The following is a 25,047-nucleotide window of genomic DNA, read 5'->3' on the forward strand; positions in this document are numbered from 1 at the left end:
TCAATTTCATACCTGATTCTTTTATTAAAATAGAACATGGATGCATTTTAACATTTTAAACTACCCAGGTCATTTTTATACTTTGATTGATCATTAAAAGAATGGTATAATTTATTTTCTATTTCTTTAAATGTAATATTATTCGAGATTTATAATTTTTAATTTAAATCAATATTAAAATAATTAAATTACTTACTTTTAATGATCTATTGTCATAAAATTTAAGTTTAATTAAAAATTGGCATTTAAGTTAATTATTACTCAATAATAATTAAAGTGACATGACTAAAAAGTGATAAAAAATAATTATTTTACCTTTTACATTTAAATTATGCCTTTTTTTTTTCTCATTTAGTCATAAACGATATCAGTTCTATGTTGATTGTCAGTTACTAATTAACCATCAACTTTTTATCTTTTGTCCTTCATTTCCATTAGTTTATCTTTTTTTTTATCTCCTTTCTCTCCGACTGCGACCTCCTCACCCATCCTCTTTTCTCCTTTGTCCTCGACCATCTCCCATTCTCCGTCTCCTTCTTTTATTCCAATTATCTTCAATTTTTTTCTCTAGCCTATTTGATGGGAACTACTATTCCCAATAATCATGGTTCAATCCCGAACGTCGAACAATGTCGGAGAAGAACAAATTTTTTTATCAACAAAGATCTAAAAGAGACGACGGAGTATCGTTTCTTTCTCTATTTCCTTTATTTTTATTTTATTTGATTTTTTGTGTTATTTTTATTTTATTTCATTTTTTGTGTGGTTTTGTTTTGTTTTTTTTTCATTTCATTTCTATGTAGATTTTAATTTAATATTATTTTTCAGTTTAATTTTTATTACTTTTTACTCTACATTAATCATTATATTTGATAACTTTTCCTATTTTTAAGTTTTTAATAAAAGATCACTTTGAAATTATACTCTATGACACAACATCAAGTGATATGCCATCAAAATAATAAAAATCTAAATTCAAAGATTAATATGATTAAAAATTTAGGGACTAGATTAAGAAAAATTATAAAATTTAGGGATTAATTTATCTCATTATTTTATGAAAAATGAGAAGAAAAAAAATCAGTATTTATTAGTACAATTTATCCAGACGCCAATTAGTAAATAGTGTTAAAAGTCTTCCTACTGGTCCTCCTCTTCTCTCTTTCGTTCTTTCACTTTCTTTCTTTTTCTTGTTTTTTTCATTTCTCTGCCTTTTCCTTTCCCTTTGAATTCCTTTTGGCTTTGGCCTCGCAGGAGCTCTAGCGTCGCTGCTGGATTCCTGCGATTCTAAACCCTAATTTTTTCGTCTTCAAAAGATGGATCATTTATTCTAGTAGGGTTCTTTTAAAAGAGTGACCAAAATTGCCTTTGTCATCTCTTAAAACAACAGAAAACAAGGGAAGAGAAGCAGCAACAGCAGAAGAAGAATATACACGAAGCCCAAAGTAATGTCTCGGCAAGCACCTTCAACTGCTTTCCACAAATCCAAAACTCTTGACAACAAATACGTGAGTCTATTTCCATAATTCGATCTATTTTCCTTGAGTTACTGTTAATTACTGTTTTGGTCGGTTATAGAATTGAGTGGATGAAAGAAATAGAATGCAAATGAAAATTAAGATGTGAAGGTTTTGTTAGTCAAATGTCAGTCATTTCAGTGAGTTGACGACAAATTGGAGGGGAAAAAGGATAAATGAAAGCATTACACACTTTCAATCTCCCTTTTCCTTTTTTTTTGTTTTTGTTTTTAAGCTCTCTTTGGAAAGCTGAAGTAAGTTTTTTTTCCCTTAAGTTAATTAATTTTTATAGGAATGGAGCACACATTTGAGAAACGTATGAAGTATTTTGAAATTTAGATTTTGTCTTCTGTTTTTTTATATATATAGATGCTTGGAGATGAAATTGGAAAAGGTGCTTATGGACGTGTTTATAAAGGTTTGGATTTGGAGAATGGAGACTTTGTTGCGATTAAACAAGTATCTTTGGAGAATATAGCACAGGAGGATCTCAATATTATAATGGTTAGATTTTCCTATTTGATTTTTGCCTTGGAATTTCTATATTTGCGCATACTTAAAATTAGTTTGGGGTTTTCAGTAAGATGGCTTGCTAGATTAGGGTCAGTTCATTAGTTGTCATGTTTCCATATATAAAATTACAGTCAGGTTCTTTTACTTTTTGCAACACAATTGTTTCAAGGCAGTCTGATGGATGGACGAGTGTTTGAATATGTAGCTTTTCGGTTGGTTGGCATGTTTTTTAATTTCTATTAATAAGGAACTTTTCTCATGATAAAACATCAGTGATATACTTAACCTTACTTATATTGACAAGCTACATGTTTTGTATCCAAGTTAAATAAGACTTGCCATATTTAAGTTTATTTGTCTGATCAGCAATGTTCAGTTGCATTTTACTACAGACGGCCATAGTGTGCAATCAATGAGTACTTGTAAATTTCTCCTTGTCAATAAAATTGCCTTGTTTCTATGAGACCTGCTGTATTTATTGTCATTATTCAGAGCTCATTGATCGTTCAAGGTCATAATTGTGGTCTATTTAATATATTTTTCCAACATTTCAAAAGAATTAGGTATCAAACATTCAAAATGAATATAAATTTTTATATCTGGTCCTTAGAATGCTATATCTGAGATATGCATTTACTATTTCCAGTTTCGTTTGTGTTAGCTTGGCTGACAAATTGCCTTTTTCTTTTGGATACACTTGGCTGGTGGAACGGACTAACATTGCAGCAAGAGATTGATCTATTGAAGGTAACTCCCTCTTTTAACTGCTTTTTGGGTCTATTTTGGTGCTTCTTGTACTTAAATGCTACATCAAAGTTCTCTCTTGCTTATTTGATGTATGGGTTTGCCATATGTGCGCTGAAGTTGTCTTATTGCCTGTTGTCTGTGTAACAACTATTAATCCTCCTGTCCATTATTTGCTGTTTATTGGTAATCTTTGTGGTATTTGTCTGCTGCTGGTTGGAATACATGGTATAAAGTGTCGGTATCTTGCTGATGCTAATTAACATTTGAGCTTCTTTGCAGAATTTGAACCATAAAAACATTGTGAAGTATCTTGGATCATCGAAGACAAAGACTCATCTGCATATAATTCTTGAGTAAGAAATCGAAACCTTACATTGTGATTGCATGTTCTCTGAGATGTTAAGAAACTTCTAGTTATTGTTTCACATTTTAATAGGTATGTGGAGAATGGTTCTCTTGCAAACATTATTAAACCCAATAAATTTGGGCCTTTTCCAGAATCATTGGTGGCTGTTTATATTTCTCAGGTTTGTATTTCTGTAATTTTCTCCTTCATTTCCCTATTCAAGTATCATTTGGACATGCTAATTACACGTTAAACAGGTTTTGGAAGGCTTGGTTTACCTACATGAACAGGGTGTCATCCATCGAGATATTAAGGGTGCAAATATTTTGTTAACTAAAGAGGTAATGCTATTTTATCTTGTCTTATCCTTAGAGAAATTTTTTTTTTGATAGGAAAAGTAGGTCTCATAAAAACCTCCTTCTTAGTAGTCCTTACCATTAGGTCAGAACCTACTAGGGGAAGGAGGAATAGAGAACCTTAATATATTGATAATGTAAAAATTACATAAAACTAAAACCACTCCTTTAAGATACATAAAACTTAAGCACACTCTTATAACGCCTTGATGAAAAACCTCCGAACCCAGTACTAAAAAAGTGACCCACTACCCAATCCCCTCCTTTGCAAGCAAATCTGCCTCGCAATTATAGCTTCTCGGAATCCACCTCACAATGACCTCATACTCAGAAACCGCATCCGCAATATCCTTGACAAAATTTAAAAGAAAAGGTGGAACTGACTCCTGATATTTCAACCACTCCGCAGCTAACTTGCAATCAGATTCAATAATAAGCCTTCCCTTCAATACCCATTCTGATGACACAAAGATGTCTATTCCTCTTTTGATAGCTTTTAACTCTGCTAAAATGATAGGAGTAGGCCCTATTTTTTCTGAAAACGACATCAATTTAATCCGATTCCAATCTCTAAGAATGCCCACAATTCCTGCTAACAACCCAACCCTACTAACTGCTCCATCCACGTTAAACTTAAAAATATCGACTGGAGGAGGACTCCAGTAAACCACAGGCCTGTTCGAATCAAGAGAAGCTGAAATATTATCAGCCAATGAAGGATCACCAATTAGAGAGTCCACTTGAATAGAGGATAAAGGATACTTAGCTAGGAACCATTTCGCAAGCCTTAACCTGACTGTGAAAAACAATGAGGATGTGTCCAGCTTGCCTCTTTCAAAAACAATTTCGTTTCTCATCTTCCAAATCGACCATAAAACAGCCTCCGGAATAAACTTCCACATATTAGAAAATGGCCTAAGAACAGACCATGAAATTAGAATTGAAGAAGGATCAGTAGGTAAGGCTAACTTGATACCCCAGTAGGTTATGATTCTGTTCCATAGTACCCAGGAAAACTGGCAGGAAATAAACAGATGCTGAACTGATTCCTCTGCTTGATTGCAAAAGGGGCATTGAGAGTCCTCCCCTAAGGGAACCCCCCTTTTCTTCAATTCCCCTCTAACCGCTACTTTATTAAGTGATACTTGCTAAAGGAAAACCTCTACTCTAGGAGGAACCAGACCTTGCCAAACACATTTGTTCCACCTAAAGTTATCCTCGTCCACTGAGTAGAAAGATTTCGTGCAAGCTTTAACGGAATACAAACCCTCACCCGCACCAACCCAAAGCATACAATCCTCCAAAGATTCATTTAATTTGATAACATTGAGCTTGTCCAATAGATCAACCAGCTGAGCCACTTCCCAATCGCATAGATTCCTCCTAGTCTTAATATTCCACTCCCAACCATTCAAATCAAAACTACCAAATTCAGCAACCTTACCCCCTTGATTTGTTGACAGAGCAAAAATCCTAGGGAAAAGAACTTTCAATGGAAAATCCCCCAACCATGTATCATTCCAAAAGAAAATCGAATTGCCATTCCCAACTTGTAACCTCGCATGAGATCTAATGCATCCTCCAAAGAAATCATCCTTCATGTAGCTATTCATAATACCTCTCCAAATCCAAGAGTCCTTGTGGGAGGAGACTTTATTGACATCCATAGAAAGACAACTAACACTATGTTTAGAACATAAGAACTTTTTCCACAAAGATTCTTTTTCGTTGGCAAACTTCCACACCCACTTTCCCAATAGTGCTCTATTAATAAGCTTCAAATCAACAACTCCTAGACCACCTCCACACTTCGATTTACAAATCTTAATCCAACTCACCCAATGCATTTTCTTCTTTTCTTCTCCACCCCATAAAAAATTCGCCATCAAAGAGTTTAATTTTTGACAGATTTTAGCTGGAATCTTGAAAATAGAGAGATAAAAGATAGGTAAAGAGGATAAAACCGACTTAATAAGCACCAATCTACCGACCATAGACAAAGAAGAAGCTTTCCATCCCGCCAATTTCTTATCAAAGTTAGCTAGGACTGGCTCCCACAGTTTCTCACAGTTTCTTTTAGCCCCTAACGGAAGGCCTAAATAAACTGTCGGAAAGGAACCAATAGAGCAACCAATGTCCATAGCCCAATTTCTCAGTGTGTCCTCCTCCACATTAATACCATACAATTTACTCTTAACTAAATTAAGATGAAGCCCCGTCATAAAACTAAAAATCATCAACACTCGTCTAACGTTTTTAATTTGAGTGATGGAGGCTCGACAAAAAATAATTAAGTCATCCGCAAACTGAAGATGGGTCAAATTGAAACTGTTTTGCACATTTCCAAAAGAAAACCCTTGAAATAATCCTAATTCCACAGCTTTATTTAACATCATATGAAGGAGTTCACCAACCACATTAAACAAAAGAGGAGAAAGACTACATCCTTGTCGCAAACCTTTAGCAATATGAAACTCTTTTGTAGGAGACCCATTCAGTAGAATAGATATAGAAGCTGTAGAAATACACTGATTTATCCAAGAACACCACCTTTCTCCGAAGCCCATCTCCTTCATAAGCCTTAACAGAATCTGCCAATCCACGGTGTCATAAGCTCTGCTAAAATCCACTTTGAAAACAACCCCCTGCAGCCCTTGTTTCCTCCAATAATCGATGCCTTCATTTGCTAAACAGGCGCAATCCAACAATTGCCTCCCCGGAATAAACGCGAACTGTGTAGGGCTAACAATATCTTTAACACAAGAAGAAAGTCTTTTCGAAAGAACCTTAGAGAGAATCTTATACAAGTTGCCCACTAGACTAATAGGTCTATAATCTTCAATACTCTCAGGATTACCTTTCTTTGGAATCAAGGTAATAAAAGCATGATTCACCCCATGAACCCACTGCTTTCCATTGTAAAAATCTGAAAAAAACTCCATAATCTTCACCTTTAACAAATTCCAATACTTCTTGTAAAAACCCATTGTGAAACCATCCGGCCCTGGAGCTTTTGCACTATCAGAAGATGAAATTGCTTGCCACACTTCTTGCTCTGTAAACACCTCTTCTAGAGAATCACTTTGAACTTGAGACAACTGTTTAAAATCAAAATTCAAGCCCTCAACTTCCAGCGTAGCTTTTTCATTATATGCATTCTTGAAAAACTTAAAACACACAGTCTTTTATCTTTTCTGGATCCGAAATAACTTTGCCTTTAAAATTGATAGAATGAATAGTGTTGAATCTATTCCTTTTCAATGCACTAAGATGAAAAAACCTTGTATTCCTGTCGCCATCTTTAATCCATCTGTTTCTAGATTTTTGAAACCAAATTCTCTCCTCGATCCTTAACAGTCTCCATAATTCCTTTTTAGACTCAATCAATTGTGCCCAATCCCCTGCAGACTGCTTTCCACCTTGAAACTTTAAATCCAGACTGTTAATTTTAATTTCCAGCAACGAAATTGACTCTGACAGCCCTAAATGTCCACTTCCAGACCAGTTTCTGATTTCATTTTTTGCACCCTGCAGGATTCTAAAAATTCCACCACTATTGTTCTTCTTCTCTTCTACTTCCAGTGAGTCTGCAACTAAATCATCAAAACCTTGTTCTTCTAAAAGAAAATTAAAGAACCTAAAAGGTTTTGGACCCCAATTTGTAGATTTATCCTCCAGCAAGACTGGATTATGGTCTGAAATAGATTTTGGTAAAATCGACTGCACAATGTTAGGGAAAATCTTAAGGAATCTTGCGCAAATAAGGAACCTGTCCAATCTCACCCATGTTGAAGATTCTCTATTACTGCACCAAGTGAAAGAACCTCCTGACATAGGCAAGTTAATGAGATTGGCTTTTTGCACGAATGACCTGAAAATATCAATAGTATGCCAATTTTGTGATTTGCCTATCTTTTCTTCTGAATCAAGATACGCGTTGAAGTCTCCCCCTAAACACACTGGTAAATTTAGAGCTCTAACATACTTCAGCAACTCCCCATAAAAAACCTCCTTCTCAGCTTCGACTGTAGGCCCATAAACATTAATAGCTACAAACTCCATAGAACCATGCTTAGATTTTCCTACTAACGCCAGAAACATACTATGCACAAACTGATCAATGACTTGAACCACGTTCTCATTCCACAATGTAATCAATCCCCCCGATGACCCCTGTGCTGGAGAAACCAACACCCCCTTTAACAAGTTACCTCCAATCCTTCTAAAAATAGCCCCATGGCATCTTTCCAACTTAGATTCTTGAATGAAAAGAAAAACTGGTTTCGTCTTCTTGACTAACCTTGCTGCAGCTACACACTTCTCCCTCCTCCCAAGACCCCTAATGTTCCACGAAATAATACTAAAATTATTCATAAAAAAGAATTACTCCCCCTACACTCAGCTAAAACTGAGCAGCCTTCATCCACCCCTAACTGCATCTGTCTCTTGACCAAGACATAATAATTTATCAATAAAAGCCTCCTTCCCTTCCTTAAATGAAATACCTAACATCTCACATACTTCCCAAGTATCCACTGCTTCCTTCAGTAATTCCACAAAAGAGGAAGAAGAAGCAGTATAAATATTAACCAAGTCAATAGCTTCAGAAATTAAGGCTCTCCTCTTCCTTCTCTTCCTTCTCTTTTCATTTCCTTTCCCTGAAGCATTCACAGAAATAGCTTCCACCCTTTCAACAACATCATTACAAATGGTAGGGATCGTAGATGTATTCTGAAAATCGGCAGAACCATTGAAGTCCTTATCTTGTCCCTTTCCAATACTATTCGTAGGAAACTGCTTTATACTTCTAGGAACATAATTGTTATGCTTAAGCTTCGGAGAAGCCATGGGACAGAAGACATCATCTTCAATAGCTGGACACAACCATATTCTTCTATCTCTTGACCTTTTATAAACTCGAGCATAGCGTCCTCTTCCCCTTCTGCCAACAGGAGCACTCCTAATTGACAAACCTATCATAATATCTTCGTCTTCCAGATCCCCATTTTTTCCTTCTTCTATTGATACACTTCTTTCTTCTGCAAAAAATTCAGACAGATTCTGCTCCTTATTCTTGTTTGCTAGCCTAGCCCAATTCAACTTCACAGCAGGGCCAGCTGGAATAATTTTAGTAACAGGAGAATAAGACTCCCAATTAGACTCCGAATGGGCTGAACTCTGGACCGCAACCTCTCTCAGCCAAGGCCTGCAAACTCCCCCCTGGGATTTAATTCAAATTCAAACTTGTCTGACACCCCATTACTATTGGGCAGAGTGTCTGACTTATTTTCCAAATCCTGTTCCCCACCTTCTTCTAACGTCCTCCTTTCTTGACTGTTCTGAAGCCACGTGTCAACTTTTGACCAGAAACCTTCTGCAGAGTTCTCCCTGTTGTCTCCTACCTTATCTTTGTTTCTATCATCTTCCTCCTTTGACACTTCGTCACTGCAGTTGCCAAATGACAAAATCTGCCTCACGTCTCCATAAGCTTCAGAGAAAGCATTAGAGCTGGATCCCACATTAATTTTAACTTTAAACGATCTGCCATAAGATCCTACAATAACAGATTCTTGTACATCAAACGGACTTGCCACCCTTAGCAGCATTCTAGCCGAAGAGAGGTCATCTCTGTTTCTTGTTTCCTCCGGGATACAAACAACCTTTCCCCACTTTCCTCCAAGCTTCTCTAGAAAAGGAATACTCCAGCTAAGAAGTGGTAACCCAACCAACTCGACCAAGCAATAAGCCAAAGGGACTCCATCTTCACTCAACAATGGATCTACCCAATCAAACTAGCAGTAAAGTTTCTCTCTAAGACTCGACCACGCCTTCAAGAACTCTTCATTTGTATTGAAGATAATAATGCATGCGTTCCTAACGTATCCCCACTTTACTATCTTGACCTGGAACCCCTCTTTTGCCAAAGCTCGCACCACCATAACAGGCTGAAATGTATCTTTAAAAATCCCTGTTAAGGAATTTTTCACCCAGCAAAAATCTTCTGATGGGATGTGCATATCCCAGACATTTCTTACTCCTTTGCTTTCTTCTGACCTTCCCTGTTCACCCTTCTTTGTTGATCCACACTCCTACTGTTATCCACATTCACAACCTCCTTATACGTTCTGCCATCTCTCAAACTTCTCGGTGACTCCAAGTCAACCTGCTGTCTACCATTAGCTTCCCTAAATGGCTTAATTCCTTCCAGCTGAGATCTTTTAACCTCTGCATCTCTCTTCCTGCCCCTCTTATACTTGGCCACCCCCACAGTGAATCTCTTCCCATCAATCAACGTTCCATTTACATTCATAACTGCTCTTCTGCAACCTTCCTCCACCGCATATTGCACAAAAGCAAACGTGGATGACTTATAATTCGTTTTAACCATAAAACTTGGGATAAAGACCCTCACTATTCTACCATAATGGTTGAAAATCTCTCTTAACTCACTTCTGGTAACTCTCTTACTAAGATTTCCAACAAAAACAGTCCATTCCTCACCGGAGAATGAACGACCAAACGCACCCGCTCTCTTTCTCTCTCTACTTTTCTCACTCATGGTAACGTTGTAAATTTTACAAGGTGCGACCCTTTCAAAAATTTAGAGAATTTTATTATTATTTCAGATCAGTTATTTATAATGATTCTCTTCCTATAAATTTGAGCATGGGAGCAGAGATAGAGAACAGTACCATATGACCTCCTTATTTATGGGGCATTAATGGCTAATTGAATTTGATCCACTTAATTCACATATTACCTTGTACTTTGGCAACTTATGTGGTGAGTTAGGAATTTGCTAATATATTTTTTTATAGAAAGATGGCCTCGTTAAAACCCCCCATCATAACCGCCAATCTACATAGGTAGTTCAGCGGACATTGGATGGAGGAAAGAGTGCCATTAATTTTATTACTAAAAAACCATATACAACAGCAGTACATTAGACACCAATTACAATCATACACCTACCAACAAACAACAAAACCCAATACAAACTACCAATCAATCCCTACATATTACCCCCTCGTCAAGCCTACCCAATTCCCAATTTGGCAAACTCATCTGCCTTGTAATTGGCACCTCTCTTAATATGCCTAATGACCACACCCCTATTTATCACTATTAGCAATGTCATTCACCACAACTTTAAACAAAGGAGTACAAGAAGCTGGATTTTTAATCCATTCTAGAGCCACTAGACAATCAAATTCTAAAATTAGCCTTCCCCTTGAAGCCCACTTTGAATCCAAAATAGCTGCAGACCCCTCTTAATAGCCAACAATTTTGCCAAAATTGGAGGGCCCGATCCAACTTTCTCTGAAAACGAATCCAGCATGACACCTTTCTCATCCCGAAGCAATCCACCTATGCCACCCTTCTGCCAAAAACTATCCATAGCCCCATCCACATTTATCTTAAGAAAGCCTGTCGGAGGAGGACACCAACCTTCACGAACTGAATTAAGCTTCCTTGACCATTGATAGGAATTTGCTAATATAACTGAAGTCAAAGTGTTTTTTAAGAGTGAAAAACCTGTGGGCTGCAGAAATGTGACCATAATTTACTGCCCCAAACCTTGGTGGCTCAGATTGTTCACGGATTCGTTATAGTCACCATGCCGTTTTGTCTTTTTTTTTATATATATATAAGAAAAAGGCCTCGTTAAAAACACCATGTCGTTTTTTCATCATAATTTTGTGTCCTTGTTAGTTTTAATGGTCTTCATATAGGGTGAATGGATTCTCTTGGTTTCTTACCAACTTACCCTTTTTTTTTTTATAGAATATTAGGCCTCATTAAAAAACCCCCTTCATACCCTACATGTTACATTGGTTTCTTACCAACTTACCCTTAACTTAATTTCTCTTTTCAGGGTCTTGTAAAACTTGCTGATTTTGGTGTTGCGACCAAACTAACTGAGGCTGATATTAACACACACTCAGTTGTTGGAACACCATATTGGATGGCTCCAGAGGTAGTTCTTTGGTTCCAACTGATGTTTTGAGTGTGGCTTTTAATTGTAAAAATTGTTTCTCCAAGTTTCATGTGTGGTATTTGTGGTTTATGGATGACTAACATTGGACGTTGAATTATATTTCAGGTAATTGAAATGTCAGGGGTATGCGCTGCTTCTGACATTTGGAGTGTTGGCTGCACTGTAATCGAACTGCTTACATGTGTGCCTCCGTATTATGATCTACAGCCTATGCCAGCTCTCTATCGGATTGTGCAGGTTTGTCTGACATTTCTATTGCCGCTATTTTTTTTCTCATAAGATTAAATTCTTCTGAGTTTCTGTTTTTCTTTTCCTCCCTAGTGATTAAATTGTTCCATATCTTATTTTGCCGCTGAAGAATGCTTTAACAAGCACATTTTTGTCAATGTCTTTTTTACCCTCAGGATGAACATCCACCAATACCTGACAGCCTATCTCCAGACATTACTGACTTTCTGCGCCAATGCTTTAAGAAGGTGAGTGGAAGAAAAATGAAGTTCCGATTTTGTAGTTTAACTATCACTGATTTTATCAAAAGTTTATTATCCATGAATCATGCTTGGTTGAGCAGTCAGAATAATATTAATTTATTAGTAAGGAAAGATTTTTATTAGTGGGGATGAGATGTGTTGATCTTTATTTGGACTCTATTAAGACCAAAAGCAAATAGATATTCATTACTAGTCTCCTTAACAATGTTCATATGATACAATTGTTCAAAAGCTCTCCCTCCCTCTTAATGTTTCATATGATACAATTGTTCAAAAGCTCTCCCTCCCTCTTAATAAACAAAAAGAAGGGGAAATAGCTCTCCAAAAGTTCTAGAGTAAGAAAACATTCTTGCAAACATAAAATCTTTACGAGGCAGCCACCCACAAGATGAAATGAAATCAACAAAATCTGAGAAATATAAATTATCATGCTAAATTTTCATAGACTAACTAATGGCCATGGGGCCTAAAGAATATATGGCCCTCATTCTTGGTCCGTAGTTTGTATGGTAACTACTGAAGTTCAATTCATTGTCCACCAATATTATGGTGGTTGCTAAGTTCAAAAGGTTGTATCGAAACATCACTAATATTCATTCGACCACTTTGAAGTCATTGATGATTTATTATTTTGTTAGTGACACTTTATTGAATTTTTAGGATGCCAGACAGAGGCCTGATGCAAAAACACTGCTTTCTCACCCTTGGATACGGAATTGCAAACGTGCTTTGCGGTCGTCTCTGCGTCATAGTGGAACCATTAGGTAATGTATAGAACAAATTGATGCATTTAATATGTTTTGGAAATTGACTTGATGGGATTTTGTTGGGATTTTCGAAGCTCAATTTGATCAACCGAAAATTGATCAAGGGGGTGAATTGGCAAAAAAAAAAAATTTAGGGAGTAAGGAGAATAAAAGATAGAAAAATTGGCACAACGATTTATAGTGGTTCGAGTTATCAACTAAGTCTACCTCCACTACCTTAGCTACTCACCAAGGATTTTCCAACAAATTCACTAATTTGTTCTTTCTTTTTCAAGGACAAAGAGATAACCTTTACAAGACTTCCTACCTTTTCAAAGGATCAACTAGAATCAAAACCCCTTTACAAGAAAAAAGATGTAAACAAATAAAACTTCTAAAAGGTAGGGTGTTTACAAGAATTTATCTAATAAGAACAAAATATTTACAAGAGAAAGTAAAATAGGAATGAAAAACTCTTCTCTTGTGTTTGAATGTTTGGATAGGTGTTCTAACCCTTCTTCAAGTGTCTTGAACTTGTATTTATATGTTGGAATGAGTTTGTGGCCGTTTCTAGCCGTTGGAGATGTTTTTCTCTGCAAAATAAAACTGCCAAGTACAGAGGGTATTGGTACTCCTATAGGGAGTATTGCTACTACCTTTGTTATTTTTAAATAAAACTAGCCATTACTAGCCGTTGGGCCTGACGGTATCGATACTAAGCCTATTGTATCGATACTACTATGTAAAGTAGAATCGATACCCCTTTGGGTATCGGTACCATTTTTGCATTCTGGAATTTGAGCAATGCTGGTAGTATCGATATTACTAGTGAGTATCGATGTTTCCCTTACCTTTGGTATCAGTACCATATGAACAGTATCGGTACTGTTCATGAGGTATCGATACTGTAAGAACAATATCGGTACTTCTTGTCCAGAAAAACATTTTGTGCTCAATTCCAAGTTAAATGGACTTTGCATTATTTTTGAAAACTTTGAATAAATTCAATTCAAGTCCAAAAACATTTTGCCATAAATTGTTATATCAAAACATAGTTCAACAGATTTTGGTTGCATTCATGAAGTTATGTGCTACGTGGTCCCACAACCCCAGTTATCACCCGGACACCTACAATCATTATGCTATTCAAATAATCAGACTTTTAATTGATTTTAGTCTACATCATTTTCATGACAATTTGTTTGGTTATGATTTTTGTTTGACAAGATATCTCCAGCTTTAATCATGCAAACGTTAAGTATGCCAATGGATTCTTTATAGATTTTACATATGATACATGAATGCTCTATTTCACTTTGTAAATCTTGTACTATTTACATACTTCTGTCTGAGATAATTTGTTTAGGTTGCACTTTGTTGTGAAGCCAGAATGCTAGAATAAAATTTTGTATGTTGCAACAAATTTTAAGTTTTTCAGCCTTTTCTAGACTTTTGATCTGGATATAACTTAATGGGCTTGCAGTTTTCAATTTTCATACTAAATTATGGGACGCATCTGGTTATGAAGGTTTCTTTTGTAACCTTATTACCTGGTCTTTTTAGCTCTCTGGAGTTCAAGCATTTCTTGAAGATTTTCCTATTTTTTTTTTTTTGCCCTTTAATCCAACTCCTTTATTGCAATACATGCACTTCAAAATGAAGCTGCGGGGGTTTCTCGAGTTTAACTCTTAATTTTATCTATAATTATTGGAACATTTCTCCTTATCTTTTCATTTGCTGAGATAGTGTTTCTACTTCTTTATTTTAGTTGGCACAGTTTTTTGGCTGGTTTGCTGGATTAGCTATTAAATACATCTTATCCATGCTATTCGTGTTTTATGTACTCCAACTCTATCACATGATGGTTGACACTGCTGTTTGTTTTCCTATTCCTTTGGCAGAAACATATCTGAAGACATTGCAGCCAATGCAGAAAGCTCTAGTGGAGAAAATCATAGTGCTGGAGAGAGTTTTCCTATGGAGGAAGTGGAGGCATCAGAAACAGTGAGAACCTTTTCAACTTGAACCCTTCTTCCAAAGATGATGCTAGAGGATGCTGATTTCATCACATTAATGATAATTTTTGATTGTCAGGGTTCCAGGAAAGAGTTCTTATCAGCAGAGGTCACTCATCAGCTGGCTTCTTATCAGGAAAGAGTTGAAGAAACTGCAAATAATTTAGACAATGATCTACTATCAGATCAAGTTCCAACCTTGGCAATTCATGAAACTTTATCATTACAGAGTAGTTCTGGTAGACTCTCTGCTAAGAATGTGGTGGCTGCCAATGGTTCTGCTCAGCTTCATGATATATCACTTCAAGATGGAGTTATGATGAATTCTGATGTTGGATCTCCTGAATCAAGAAGAAATCAAACTGAAAAAGGACATAGAGGCAAAGGAAGTTCAATTGATTTTGAGGATGTATCATTTGGCTTTGGACTTATAACTCAGGATGCTGGTCTGCAAAAGGTAAATGCTTCACAGGATGTTGTCAGTTTCTGAAAAAATGTTAATTGGGTGGATTATACGATTCAAATTTATTTAGCTTAAAATTTCTGTATGATGCATTTCTCTGACATTTCTATGCATGTCTCCATGTGGAGGCTTAGGTGTGACTTGCATTGGCTGAAACATCTAATCTTCTTTCCTATGACATCATGAGCCAATTATCTCCATGAAATATCTTCTTCACTCGAATGTTTTGCTTAATGAGCTAATAAGCTGTTATTTTTTATTTTAAAGATGCTGGGGAACTATCAATTGATGTATTCATTACCTTTTTACCTGATTTCACATTCTAGTTCAGATTGAACTTGTAATAATGGTGTCTTATTCTTTTGTTCCGTGATCTTTTATTCCCCCCTTAGAAAAATGGTCATTACTGACTAGTAATGCTCTATATGTTTGACTGATAAATGTACACAGCTTGTCATCATTTTACCATTCATCTTTCTTGCCTTCCTTTTTGGTTTCCTGATGAAAGTAAAAGTGGAATTTTACAATTTGAATTCCATTTGTGAAGGTTGTGAAAGCTTCTGTGATCTCTAATGGTAATGGGCTAAGTAGATTTAGTGATCCTCCTGGAGATGCTTCCTTGGATGACTTATTTCACCCATTCGATAAAAACCTGGGGGAAAGTGCAGCTGAAGCTTCAACATCTGCATCTACATCGAATGTGAACAAAGCTACTATGCCTGATACTGGAAAGAATGACCTAGCTAAGAAATTAAGGGATACAATTGCTAAGAAACAAATGGAAGAGGAAATGGGCAGTCTAATGGAGGTGGTAACCTGCTTCGCTTAATGATGGGTGTTTTGAAGGATGATGTAATTGACATTGATGGTTTGGTATGCGTAAATTATCTCTGTGGTTTGGTATTCTAGGCATATGATGTTTATGTGCTACTGTCAGGCATGAGCTTGATGTTTTCTCGTTTATGGTATTGTTGTGGCCAGGTTTTTGGAGATGAGAAGCTACCCGCTGATAACCTATTTCCCCTTCAGGTTCCTATTGTTTCTTTCAAAAGTGCTTTGACTTCTTTTCTCTGTAATGGAACCTCTTTTCCTCTTTTGTTGTGCAGTGCACTCCACCCTTGAGTATATTGAGGTTTTCATGCCTATTGTTGTTTTGGATCCTTACTGTTTTGGTGTTTGATTCTATTAGGTTTAAAGTAACTTTTATACTGTTAAATATCTGAAGTTACTTGTTTGGATTTTGCATTTTTGTCTACATTGATGATTTAAGTTTCAATTTTTTTACAGCAACATTATTTATGTTGAACATTGTTTATTGCTGTTATGATTTTCAACCTATGCAAGTGTCCACGTTTATGTTTCTGAACCTATCTTCATATTCCTTCTCCAAAGAAATTATTAATTTTATTCTACAGTAACCTTTTAGTTTTTTTGAGTCTTAATTTTTTTCCAATTGATTTTAGTCATCCTTTATAAATGAATGTTAAGTTTATCTCTTGCTATTGATTTCAATCAATCTAGTAAATTTTATTTTAAGATATTTCTATTGAAAAATATAAATTATACTGCTTCCTAGTTTTTGAATCCAAGGATCTTCCCTTTTTGTAGTTTTCTATTTAATTTTGTTTAATTGCCGGTCTTGGGGAGAGTAGGGTTATATGTTACTCAGACTCGACTGGGAGTGTCAGATTTTGAAATGTTTTCGGCATGGGTATTTTCAAGTTTTTAAAGTTTTTCCCTATATTTGGATGGCCTTGAGGTCCTACCTCCGTACCCATGTCCATATATGTGTCGGACATGGATATTTCAAGGAAAAATGAAGAGTATGAGAAACATGTATAGGTATCTCAAGCATGAGAGCCTTCATCAGGTTGCATATTCTTCTAATCAATCCTATTAAAAGTTGCACATTGCTGATACTCCTAGACTGTGTGAATGCAAAGGATCGTTCTTAGATGGGTTTCTAGGAGTTGCAATTTGGAGGCCGACAGGTTAGCTAAGCAGGGGATCGGTTGAGTGTTGAAGGCTTAATGTTGAACTTCAGGAACTAGCTGATGTTGGGTTAGGCGGATGGGTTTTTGTTTCCCATCGCTATTTGTATTAATGTCATGTTTTATTTTTGAGGGTTAGAGTGTTATGTCTATCCTGTGTTATTCAGGGTCAGAATGTTAGGTGTATCTTATGTAATCCTGGTTTATTAATATACTGAGGTGCTCTTTTCCTCCCTCAATTAGTTGCCATCCTGAGTCAACTATGAGGGAGGTTCCTAACGAGACCTCCTATTCCTATCAAAAAAAAATCAAATTTCTTTCTATTGAATTTTTTGTTTTGAACCTTCCTCATTATTGTTGTTTCTGGCAGCAGAGAGATTTAAAAAGCATATTTTGTTTTTGTGCTATAGGCTGTTGAGTTTAGTAGATTAGTTGGCTCACTAAGACCAGAGGAATCAGAGGATGCAATTGTGACTTCCTGTCAGAAACTCATTGCGATTTTCCACCACCGTCCTGAACAGAAAACTGTTTTTGTCACACAGCATGGTTTGCTGCCTTTAATGGACTTGCTTGATGTCCCAAGAACTCGTGTATGTCAACTATGAGGCTCTCTTCCCACCCCCACCCCTCCCCCCAAAAAAGAAGGAAAAAAGAAAACTCTGTTTTCCTAGATGGAAAAGGAGTAAAATTATCTTAGAATGTTTCCAACTAGGTTATTAGCTTGGTGAAGACCAACTGACAATCTTAATCTTTACTGCAATTGCAGGTTATATGTTCTGTGTTTCAACTTATTAATCAGATTGTAAAAGACAACACTGATTTCCAGGAGAATGCTTGTCTCGTGGGATTTGTAAGTACTATGGTCATTTTGTTTCATTTATCCATATATATCACGGGGAAAGGTCTTATTGCATGCTTAACAGGTCGTGGGACCTAACAAGGAGTTCGTTTTATTTTGTTTTCCTCTCTTCATGGATACAAAATGTTATGGGACTTTCATAACCTTACCTATTTTCAGGCAGGGGCAGCTTCCTTGTTCCACACTAATGAGCTATTACTATGACAGTTCTTAATGAGGCTTTATCATCTTTTTTATAACCCTTAATTTGTTCTTTGGCTGTTGTAGTTCATGTGAATAAAAGTTTTCATAGGTACTTGTGATTTCTTCCTGTGTATGTGTGTATTTGTTTGGTCTTTTCAAGTAAAATTAGAAAGGGAGGGAGGGACTATGAGAGTGAAGATTGTAGTATTTAAGCAGTTTTATTCACTTTAAGTTATATTATAGATCCCGTTTGTAATGAGTTTTGCGGGGCCTGATCGTCCTCGGGAAATTCGGATGGAAGCAGCTTGTTTCTTGCAGCAGCTTTGTCTATCAAGGTGTTGAATTCTCTCATTATTTCAATTGCTTAATATTGTTTTTAATTGTTGGAAAAGACTTGAACTGACCATATTCGTTTCCTTTTATAGCTCTTTGACTTTGCAGATGTTCATAGCTTGCCGTGGAATCCCTGTTTTAGTTGGCTTTTTAGAGGCTGATTATGCAAAGTACAGGTTTGTGTGTTTTTAATGTGGTTAATAGTTGATATGTATTTTAATGCAAGACTTGTGACAGTATACCATTTTGGGAAGCTCTAACACCAAGTGACCAAATTTATCATTGTCGACTTCATTGATGCAGTAGCACCCTTTTTATTCTTCTACTACCCCTTGAAAAAACCTCATTAGCCTTTTCTTACACAGAGAAATGGTGCACCTAGCAATTGATGGCATGTGGCAGGTCTTCAAGCTGCAGCGATCAACCCCAAGGAATGATTTCTGTCAGATAGCTGCTAAGAACGGGATATTGCTGAGGCTTATTAATACTCTTTATAGTTTAAATGAGGCAACTCGACTTGCTACCATATCTGTTGGGGGTGGATTTGCAGTAGATGGTTCAGCTCAACGGCAACGTTCTGGTCCATTAGATTCCTCTCATCCTTTGTTTGCTCAGAGTGAGGCTCCACTCTCTCTAACTGATCCATCTAATATCCTTAAAGTTAGGCATGGAATAATTGAGCATTCCTTTACAGCTGTGGCACAAGAACCTTCTCGGGCTTCAACTTCACTTTCTCAGAGGTCAGATGCCAATCTGCCGGATTCACGTTATCTTGCTATTGACAGTGGCAGAGCTCAATTTAGCAATGGAGCAGTGGATGTTTCAGTTGGTTCTAAATTGACAGATCTGACGCCCCTGGAAAAAGTTTCAAACATTGTCACCAAAGAAGCTTCAACTATTTCCAGAGATCGAGAAAATTCAGATCGGTGGACACTTGATCTTGGCAGAGCTGAGATTGACCTCAGACAACAGAGGATAAGTACCTCTGCGGGCAGGACATCTACAGATAGACCTCCCAAATTGATAGAAAGTATATCAAATGGATTTCCCACTTCAGTAACTACCCAAGCACAGCAAGTTCGGCCTTTGCTTAGCCTATTGGCAAATGAACCTCCTTCTAGACATATTTTTGATCAATTGGAGTATGTTCGCCACCTGCCAGCATCAGAGAGACATGAAAGCATACTACCTCTTCTACATGCTAATAATGACAGGAAAGTCAATGGTGAATTAGACTTCTTGATGGCTGAATTTGCAGGTAAATACTCATGATTGATTGATCTACTGCTAATTGCTTTATGCAGATGTTAAAATATGTAAATGTTTGACCTTATCTTCCTATAACCATGTTATCATTAGGAATTGGTGAACCCGTGAAAGATAATTATGCTGGAACTTATATTATTTTATCAGTATGTTGGAACTTTCTAAGTTGGCATATAAAGTTTTACACTACCTTTTGATGAGATTTATGGTATTTCCACTTAGCTTCTTAGTAATTAAGACACAAGTTGTGGACATTTATTCAAGGCTGCGAGTTATTTATAATTTCAGAGGTCTCTGGCCATGGAAGAGAAAACGGAATTGTTGATTCTACACCTAAAATTCCACATAAAACAGTGAGTAAGAAAGTTGGGCAACTGGCTTTTAATGAAGGAGCAGCATCCAGATCTGGTATAGCTTCTCAGACAGCATCAGGTGTATTATCTGGCTCAGGTGTTTTAAATGCTAGACCTGGAAGCACGACTTCATCAGGGTTACTCTCCAACATGGTATCAACAATGAATGCGGATGCTGCCAGGGAGTACTTGGAAAAGGTTGCAGATCTACTTCTTGAGTTTGCTCAAGCAGATACAATTGTTAAGTCCTACATGTGCAGCCAAAGCTTGCTCAACCGGCTTTTCCAGATGTTCAATCGCATTGAACCACCTATTCTTTTAAAGGTACATAAACTATATCACTTTCAATTCCCTTTTCCTTTCTTCTTTGTATTAACTAGTCATATTTTTCATAGATACTGAAGTGCATTAATCATTTGTCCACTGATCCAAACTGCTTGGAGAATCTTCAACGAGCAGATGCTATTAAGTATTTGATCCAAATCTAGAACTCAAAGATGGGCCTCTTGTTTCTCAAATACATCATGAGGTTTGCCTTATATACTTTTGATCCTTATGCCTAATGATGCATTTGCTAGAAAATTTGATATGTCGTCTTCCCTCTTCTACTTGAGTTATCATCTGAGCTTATCTGAGGCATCACATTATTTCATAATGAGTTGCACCTGATTTTAATCTAACTCCTGCTAACTTTATCTATATATATTTCCCTTACTATTTTGGGCTGTTATCTCTTGGGTTTAATTCTAATGTTGACTGAATTTAGTAGATAATATGATGGTGGCTACCTGATGTTTGAAAAGTTTTCAGTTTCTTACCATAGATCGTCTTTGGAGTTTGTAACCACTAGCAAACTTCTGTTTTGCTAAATAAATCTAAATTGCCCTCTACTTTTAATGTACTAATTTCTTGTTACTTTGCAATTTTCTGTTCCTTTTTTCTCTCTCATGAGACGTGTATTTTTCTCCCCATTGCTCTCTTCTGATCCAAATATCCACATGTATACTATTGATTAGTGCTGAGCCTTGAGGGAGGGTAGTATGTATGCTATGCATACCGGCTTCTTTGTTTTTAGCCTATTAATAATTATACTATTTAAGCCCTTTTTCCTTCTCTTTTGATTGGTAATTGGTAATGCATGTACTGCAGCTTTAAATCTCAAACCAAATTTACGTTTGAAGTTCTCTTATCTGATTGTGATTCTTTTTAAATCGGGATAAATTTTTGCTCTTTTGAGAGGTGCCACCGACATTATTCTGATAAGTTCTGACTTACGTTCTGAAGGTCCTCAATGCCCTGTTCAATTTGTGCAAGATAAATAAGAGGAGACAGGAACAAGCAGCGGAAAATGGAATTATTCCACACTTGATGAATTTTATCATGTCAGATTCTCCTTTAAAGCAAAATGCATTGCCGCTACTGTGTGACATGGCTCATGCATCACGTAATTCGAGGGAGCAATTGAGGGCCCATGGTGGATTGGATGTGTACTTGAGTTTGCTTAATGATGAAGTATGGTCTGTGACAGCATTAGATTCAATTGCTGTCTGCTTGGCTCATGACAACGACAACCGCAAGGTGGAACAAGCTTTGCTGAAGAAGGATGCAGTTCAAAGATTGGTGAAGTTTTTCCAGTCTTGTCCGGATCAACACTTTGTCCATATTGGAGCCATTCTTGAAAATTATCACGTACGAGATACTACATCCTCCGTTTATTTCTTAGTATTTGAAGCCATTCTCATCAATTTCACAGTTCAAAATTCAAATTAATTCTATACTTGCATCGATGCATAGAAGTTGGCTATGCTTCATTTTCAAAAAGCTTCAACCTCCTCTGTTTTCTCTCACCTTTCTTTAGACATTTAAGCGATCAATGTGTGGAAATTTTGCTAAACTGACCCCATTTATTTCTGGTGTGTAGGAAATCATCTCGAATAAACACGACATTAGCTGTTAATGGTTTGACACCCCTGCTAATCTCAAGATTGGATCACCAGGATGCTTTTGCTCGTCTTATTTTACTTAAATTAATTAAGGTAAGTATGACCCTTTCTGCTGCCAGAATCTGTTTCGACTGATACCAATCCTTATAAACTTGTTTTTCTATGTCCATTAAGATTGTTTTCTCGAAGCCTCTACTGTAAGGATGTCTATCATGAATATCATTGTGATTTTTATTTTTGCAGGCTGTTTATGAGCACCACCCGCGACCAAAACAATTAATAGTGGAGAACGATTTACCGCAGAAGCTTCAGAATCTAATCGAAGAACGCAGAGATGGGCAAGTGCTGGTGAAACAAATGGCTACTTCGTTGCTCAAAGCCCTTCATGTTAACACCGTCCTGTAAGTTCATGCATTCCAAAGTTCTCCCTGTACGTATATTTCGACTCGTAAGGCGTGATTTTCCTTTCACCGTTGGTTTCGCCGAATTTTCGTTTCCCGTAGTTTCTCTAACGCATCAAAAATATTAACGATGATGGGGTGGAGGCAACTGGATATAGGAAACACTTTTGATTTTAGTTGGCTCACTTAAAAGGTCTTGGGAGTGGCTTTTGTTTTTGTTGTCTAGACCGTTCCTTGTGTCTAGCTTTAAATTCCAATGATTTGGTTCCAGTTTTGTGTGTTTAATTTGTAAAATATGGAAAGCTTTGATATATGCAAAACATGAAATGGTGAGTCTGACAGAAGTTTATGGCTTGAACTGTAAGTCATTAATGCTTGAAGTGTGTTAATGAAGCTTAATACCTTTATATATACTTATACTAGAGGAAGATTGGGGAGGATTTTTTTTTAAAATGTTTGGATTGAAAAATGATTAAAAAGTTATTATTTTAAATAAATTAAATTTTTATAATTTTTTAAATAAAATGATAAATATGAAATTAATAATATTTTTAAAATAATAAAACGTTATTATTTTTAAATAAATGATAAAATTAATATTTTTACCATTTTAGGGTGTCATCGTTTAATGAGTGAGTTCGCGTAAGAACATATTTTTATATCAACTTTTTTCACCCATAATATGAAAAATGATAAATATTTATCATTTTAAATAATAATGTTTTTATCTTATTTATATGATAATTAAAAAAGTTATCGTTTAAGGATTGGACATGCGATTCATAGATTTATACAGTTATCCAATCGTTTTATTTAATTTGTTAAATAAATTTTTATGGATATATTTTTACATAAAAAGTTATCTCACTTACTCTACCAATTAAAAAACTAAAAATATAATCATAAATATGTTCTACAATTAATGTTAAGAAATTACAAGCTATTTATATTAGGTTTAATATAAAATAAATGTCAAAATTACATTTCCTTTTTCATTCAAGTTTTTAAATTTTTTCGGTCAATATAGTGTTAGCGTCACAAACTTAGCTATTTTAATTGTTTTTATCGTAATGATCGTAAAATAATTTGTTAAACGACATGTGTTTTGTTTTTCTTTTCAAAATTTTATTTTTTCCTTAGAAAAAGTAAAGTTATTATTTTAAAAAAACCCTAATTTTCTAAAGTTTCAAAAGCACCCCCAAATGTTTGTTTATGGGCACTGCACTGGTAAGCCACGGCCGCAACAACCTTGAGTTGGTGACGATGAGCCACTCCTGCTGCTTCCGGTGATGAAATTCAGGCTGTGGAAATTCGGCCTTCAACCGAAACGACTGAAAGGATTGACAATTGCAAAGAGTTAGAGAAACTCGAACCTTCAATGACTGTTCAATGAAATTGTAACCAGTTTGGAGAAATGGTAAAGCCATGGAAATGGATACTGCAAGCAAAAAACAGGCAGCTTTGAATTGGGTACTGCAGATCAACTACTTCAACTAATTTCCTCACTAAAGTAATCATTCTTTTTTTTTATGTTGTGATGAAATCACAAGCAGTTCAAGGTAGGTCGTTAGCCATGGTAGCTATTTTTATGAACAAGATGGATTGATTCTAGCAGCCACCCTAAACCCGTGCGAAAAGGGATTTAAAATCATTTCTAGTACCGCCAAAAACCATATAGTGTCGTTCGAAAATCATTTGTATAAACCCAATGCTGTGAAAATCATTTGATAAATTGGTCATACGCAGTGGGAGATGGGGCTGCTGGGGGGTGGGATTAAGGGGAAGAGTATTTGTGGGGGCTGATGGTAAGGGATTTATGGATTATGATTTTAGGGTTTGGGATGTTTTTAAAATTTAAGAAATATTTCGAGTTTTTTCCTGAAAAATAATAATAATTGTACTTATTTTTAAAATTATATACATATTACATGTCATATTTTAAGTGATTAATGGTATTTTTTTAACAGTAGTTAAGGCGTAAATATTTAACCTGATGGTAACATTTATAATCTCATACACTTATGTTGATCGAAAAGAAATTAGATACCTAAATGAAATATATATATATATCTATATATATATATATATATATATATATAGTTTGAGCACTTATTTTAATATTAAATCTTTATATAATTGTTTTTTTTTGGCAAAACTGTATATTATTATAAGCCTTAGAGTTGATGTCATTTACCGACCATATGCCAATTCAGTTTAAAATTTATTAAAATAAGTTTCCTTACATATTGATATTAGTATAACATTTCTTATATTTTTTATGTAATTTTTAAATAAATCATGTTTTAAATAAACATATTTTATTAAGTAAAATATATTCTTTCATCAACTCAACAGCATGACATAATATAAAATCTACTCATTAATAAGCAAAAGGCTCATGTACAACCACCTTAACATGCATATAAGGAAAGACGTTACTGGAAATGTTTATACTTAAAATATTATTTTTCTACCGAAAATATTAATATTGGACGTTACCTAAAATATTACATTTCCGGTAAAGT

The 25,047-nt window shown here is 35.8% G+C and overlaps 1 pseudogene; it reads left to right on the forward strand.

Moving 5' to 3' along the window:
* Positions 1-1,142: 1,142 nt before the first annotated feature.
* LOC120215014 lies at positions 1,143-22,866 on the forward strand (annotated as a pseudogene).
* The last annotated feature ends 2,181 nt before the right edge of the window (positions 22,867-25,047 follow it).

This window comes from Hibiscus syriacus, unplaced genomic scaffold (assembly GCF_006381635.1).
Source record: "Hibiscus syriacus cultivar Baekdansim isolate YM2019G1 unplaced genomic scaffold, ASM638163v2 tig00110109_pilon, whole genome shotgun sequence".
Lineage (NCBI taxonomy): Eukaryota > Viridiplantae > Streptophyta > Magnoliopsida > Malvales > Malvaceae > Hibiscus > Hibiscus syriacus.